Raw genomic sequence first — 6,000 nt, 5'->3', positions numbered from 1 at the left:
ACGACAACGACCAAGCAGACGCCTTGGCACGAATCGGCTCTACCCACCAAGCAATACCATCTGGCGTCGCCCTTCAACGCCTCCTCAAGCCGTCTATCAAGCCTTCACCAGAATCAGACTCCATTTTTGTGCCGGCTCCTCCCGAAGACGGCGGATCCGACTCCAGAGCTCCGGCAGGCGGAACGGGGACTTTGGCGGATGACTCCAAAGCCGCCACAGTCGAGCCCGGCCCAGGGACTGCGGTGGCGGACTCGAAGATTCCAGAACTCGGCCCAAGGACCACGCCAGTCGGCCTGGGGACTTCATCAACCCAGCAAGCGGCTGTTGACTCCAACCCACCGCCTCCCAGCTCGGCCGCCCACGTCCAAGTCGCAGTTCTGGTAGTCGAAGAAATAGCAGCACCCTCATGGGCTCAGCCCATCCTCAAATTCCTGGTGAACAAAGAGCTACCAACTGATGAGACCTCAGCCCGGCAAGTACAACACCGGGCGGCGGCCTATACCATAGTCAACAGAGAGCTGGTCAGGCGCAGCGTCACTGGTGTCTACCGGCGCTCCGTAGAGCCAGAGCAAGGCCAGGCGATTCTCAAAGACATCCATCAAGGCGTATGCGGCCACCATGCGGCTTCAAGAGCACTCGTCGCCAAAGCCTTTCGGCACAGTTTCTTCTGGCCTACTTCCTTGGAAGAGGCCAAGGAGTTGGTCCAAAAATGCAAAGGGTGCCAGAAGTTCAGCTACAAGCCGCACCAGCCGGCTTCTGCGCTCAAGACCATCCCCATTGCCTAGCCTTTCACAGTTTGGGGTCTAGACATGGTGGGACCATTCAAGACAGCACGAGGTGGTTTAACCCACCTACTTGTCGCAGTGGACAAGTTCACCAAGTGGGTGGAAGCGAAGCCAATTAAGAAACTGAACGGTCCGACTGCCGTGACCTTCATCACCGATATCACAATTCGGTACGGCATACCACACAGCATCATCACCGACAACGGCACAAATTTTGCCAAAGGCGCCTTGGCCCATTTCTGCGCAACACAGGGCATCCGACTGGACCTAGCGTCCGTCGCCCATCCGCAGTCAAACGGCCAAGTGGAGCGAGCAAACGGCCTCATCCTGTCCGGCATCAAGCCTCGGTTGATCGAGCCTCTGGAGCGCTCGGCTGGCTGCTGGCTCGACGAGCTGCCAGCCGTCCTCTGGAGTCTGCGCACGACTCCAAACAAGTCAACCGGCTTCACGCCCTTCTTCCTCGTCTACGGTGCCGAAGCCGTCATCCCAACGGACATAGAGTTTGACTCCCCACGAGTCACCATGTACACCGAGGAGGAAGCAGAAGAAGCACGACAAGATGGCGTCGATCTGCTAGAAGAGGGCCGGCTGTTGGCACTCAGCCGGTCCAGCATCTACCAGCAGAGCCTGCGCCGATACCACAACAGGAAGGTTAGGCCAAGATCTTTCCAAGAAGGCGACCTTGTGCTCCGGCTGATCAGCGAACAGCCGGCCAGCACAAGCTGTCGGCGCCTTGGGAAGGCCCTTTCATCATCAGCAAAGTACTGGGCAACGATTCCTACTACCTGATCAACGCTCAGAAGCCCCGAGCACGCAAGAAGGACGACTCCGGCAAGGAGACGGAGCGGCCATGGAATGCAAATCTCCTCCGAAGATTTTACAGTTGATGCAGCATGTACCGCGCTACCTTTTGTATTAAAGTACCAAGACTTCGGGCCCCCCGAGACGAGCTCGGGGACTGCCCTCTTTTGTCTATATGATAAAAATTATGCCTACAAGCATGTTACTCTTTGTCATGCCACTTGGCACCGGGTTCGACAAGTCGGCCCGGGGACTTGCCGCCTTGCACTATGAAATGCTTCCTGCAGCCGGACAAGTAGTGTGTAACACCTAAACCGTCTTCTGTCAGAAGCCGCAGCTCGCAGAGCGACTGTACGGTGGGCAGAGGTAAGGTAGAATGGGTGTTCGCATGAAAAATGGCTAAGGACTCAAAGCGTAAAACATAGCTCAAGACGGCTTCCAGCCTTTCTCGCAAACCGACTCTCGGACAGTCGGATTGTCGCCTTCTATCCAACTTGCTCAAACAATCTTGAAATCGGCTAAGTACTTGCTTCCCAAAGTAGCCTAACACTTGATCCAGCAACAGTCCGCAGAGCGGCTGTCCGATTGGCAAGGCAGGCAACTAAGAGAAAGCGGCAAAGGAAAAAAGCCAAAAGAACAATGAGCAAGAAAAGATAGATAGATATATTTACATAACATAGGCCCTTGGCCGAATTGTCGAGTAGAGGTTCAAAATACACCCCGCGGGTGGAATTGTGCGAATTAACAAGTTCTTCAAAGACTACTGAAGAAGATAAAATGAAAGATACAACGGCAGCTTAGGAGGCAGCAGACAGATTCGGGGGGTCGGAGGAGGCGCCAGCGTCAGGCGTCGGGGCAGCCGGCTGGCTAGTCTCGGCTTGATCACCTCCGGCGGCAGTCAACTCGGTCGCACGCGGCTCGTTGCTGGAGGCACGGTCGGGCTGAGGCTGGCCGTCTGCTCCGTCTTCTGGTGCCTCCGCCTCGCCTCCGTCCTCCGCTTCGTCCTCCTCCTCGACGCTGGAGCCAATCACCTCCGCCGAGTCTTCGCTGTAGTCTGGGTTCATCCCAAACCACTCCGGCGGTACCTCCTCGCCGTCTTCAGACCGCTCGGGGACGAAGATGCTGGTGTCGGTGTACTCGGCAATTGCCACAGCACGTTTGACGAGGGCGTCTTCCGCAGCCGCCAGCTCCAGCTAGGCCTCGGACCGAGGCGTGGCCAACCGGTCTAGATCCAGCCCCGGGTACCACGCCTTGACGAACTCCAAGCCTCGGCGCGCTCCAGCCCGGGTCGAAGAGCCCTTCCAGGCCTCAAGATGACCAGCCATGACCTCCAGCCAGTTGGCCGTCAGGCTGGGGGTGCGCGGAGCCTGCACATCCGGCCAAAGGGCGGCAATCACCTGGGCACCGACGCGCTGGAGCCGGCACAACATCCGGTGAGCCGGCCGGAGGCGAGCCTCGATGCTCAGGATGTGCTCGTCAAGAGTTCGGGGGGCATTGGCGGCGATCTCTGCGCCCTCCGCCCTCCGACCTTCACGGTCAGCCTCGATGGCTTGGATGGCGGCCTGTGACTGCCCAGGGAAGAAGTCTGCACAGACACGAAGAAACAAGGAAGCAATTCAAAAACCAGGAGTCGGCACGATCTAAGTCGGAAGCTCGAAGAAAGAAAATAAAGAGGATCACCATCAACGATGTCTTCAATCTCGTGGAAGCCGGAGGACAGCAGCGCCTCCTTGTCAGACCAGGAGGAGCGCTCGCTCGCGAACTCGGCCAAGAGGGCGGTTTCCGTGTCCTCCGCCTCCCTCTGCGACTTCACAAGCAGCTCCTTCTGCTCTGCCAACTGAGTGGCCAGCAGATCGCGCTCTGCGGCGAGCTTGCTGCACTCCTCCCCTTTGGCGCGCAGGGTGGAGTTGGCTTCGCTCAGCTGCTGTTGAAGAGCAGCGTTGGCTCCTGAAGGAAAGGAAGAAAGACAACAGTCGTCAATAAAGTAGGTCGTCAGGGAGATCCGGCCCGGCTGCTCAGCAGCCGGCCCGAATCTCGGGGACTACAGCCCGCTGGTGCGCTAGCGCGCCCCCGCAGAAAAAAAAAGAGGGGGGACTTACTCCGGCTCTCCGCTAACTCGGTGGTCTGCTTGCCCAGCTCTTCAACATTACGGTTGAAGGCAGTGACGCGGAGGTTGTGGTAATCCTGCAACAAGCATTTCAGACAAAGTTAGTACCCAGAAGTTCATCAATTGGAGTTCCGGGCCGCCTGCTCAGCAGTCGGCCCGAAACTCGGGGACTACACCCAGTGGGTGTGCTGGCGCGCCCCCGCAGAGTGGAGCAAGAAAACAAAGACCAAAGAAAAAAACATAACCGGACGGCTGCCCGCGATGCTAGGAACGCCTTGGTGCAACTCTGGAGAGCGTCGCCCTCAGCACGGAGCTTCGCCTGGACGTCCAGGAGCGCCCGGTTCAGCGGCCCTATGCCGCCTCCTCGCACCCACCCAACAGGTGCGGCGCTCGTCGCTTCGGCGTCTGGGGCCGCCGAGCTGGTGGTGCCGGCTTCCAGCGGGCGGGGTGCCGAAGTCGCCTTCTCCAAACGACGGCGCGTTGGCGAGCCGACTTGGAGGAGCAGCCTCGCCACGGCCTCGTCTTCGGTCGGCGGCACCGAAGGGTCCGCTGGCTGCTCACCTTGCGCGCCTTCAGACGGCGGCGGAACGTGCGCGTCCGGAGTAGAGGAGTCGCCGCCTTCCCTCTCCTCGACGAGGTTCTCCTCGCCGGCTTCTCCAGTTGGCCCCATGAACTCCGGAGGCGGCGGCACAGAGTTCAGTGGGGTGACAAGCAAGGCCGACTGGCGGCGTGCGGCTTCCTCAGCCTGCTGCTTCGCCGCGGCGGCGGTTTCGGCCTCCGCTAGTTTTTTCTTAGCAGAGGCCTCCGCCCTGTCGGCCTCCGCCTTCTCCAGGCGGAGGGCCTCTTCTTCATTGCGCCTCTCCTGCGCATTCCGCTCCGTCGCCTCCCGGAGGTCAGCAGCAGGGTCAATCCGGCGAGCGGTGGCGGACATCTCCGCTGACCCCATGACGGAGGCCGCGGCGACCCGCTCAAGAGAGAGGGGAGCCCTGAAGAAAGAGGGGCAAACAGAGACTCAGACAAATCACGAAGAAAGAATAAAACTTTGAAGACAAAATACTTACGCGGAGACCAACGGCGGCTTCTTCATTTCCTTACGGAAGCGGATGGCCTTCGCAGCTGCCTCGTCCCGCCGGGTCGCCGCAGCCGAGCCCTTGGGCTTCTTCGGCCGACTGCCGAACAAGGTTGGCACGGCCCTGCGCTTCTTCCCGCCGCCTGGAGCGCCCGGCGCGGCAGAAGAGCCCGCGCCAGGCTGGCTGGCTCCTGGCCGATGGCGAGGGGCGACTTCCCCCTCGGTGCTTTCTTCAGGCCAGTCGGCGAAGGTAGCCGAAGGCCTAAAGTCGCCTGCTGTCCCTCCTCCTCCCTCGGCGTCGTCTTCCAGAGCCGCCGCCCCCTGATCGGGGTCGTCGACGTCGCTCTCCGCCCGGTCGGCGATGAACTCACGGGTCGGCCCCGGGGTGCCGGCTGGTGGATGAAGAAGGGGATTCTAACCAAAGCCGACTGGTCAAAACAAAACTCGGCAAGAAGAAGACAATCTAAAGAAAGAAAAGAAAGGCGACTCACCATGGGCGGGGGGTTGGCGCGGGAGTACGGCTCCTTGCCGAATCGCCAGTCCTCCGGGAGCTTGCTGTCCGAGAGGTAGTTCACCATGTGGGCCACCTCTTCGTGAGGCATGTCCTTGGTGCACATCCGACTCGGGTCGTGGCGCCCACTCATCTGGCTCATCATGTGAGGGCGGCCTTGAAGTGGGAGAACTCGGCGCGAGACGAAGGCGGCCAGCAGGTCTGGACCAGTCAGACCCTCCGACTGCGTCAGCACTCGGAGTCACGTGATGGCGCCGGCTCCCGCAGGCGTCAGCGACTTGGCCCGGTACGACCAGTTGGGCAGTCTCCCAGCCGGCGGGCCGGCTTCGAAAGCCGGCAGATTGACCCAGTCGCCCCTCGTGGCGACGTTCCTGACGTAGAAGTAGGATCTCTGCCACATCTTCACCGACTTTATCAGCGAGATGGAGGGGAAGGGGTTGTCGGCTCCTGACCTTCGCACGGCGATGAAGGCGCCGCATTGAGCCGGCACGCCCGCGGCCTGGGTGCCGAGCTTGGAGAAGAAGAACTCCCCCCAGAGCTCGAGGGTGGGGAGGACTCCGAGGAAGCCCTCGCACAAGGCCACGAAGGCGGACAGCAGCACCACTGTGTTGGGGGTGAGGTGGTGCGGCTGGAGGCCGTAGAACTCCAAGAAAGACCGAAAAAAGCTGCTCGCCGGCAGCCCCAGCCCGCGCAGGCAGTGCGAGCGGAAGATGACCCACTCGCCCTC

This window comes from Triticum urartu, chromosome 6A (genome assembly GCF_056163025.1).
Source record: "Triticum urartu cultivar PI428250 chromosome 6A, HENAU_Tu73, whole genome shotgun sequence".
Classification (NCBI taxonomy): domain Eukaryota; kingdom Viridiplantae; phylum Streptophyta; class Magnoliopsida; order Poales; family Poaceae; genus Triticum; species Triticum urartu.
The sequence above is the reverse complement of the archived record's forward strand: the minus strand, read 5'-3'. Positions refer to the sequence as shown.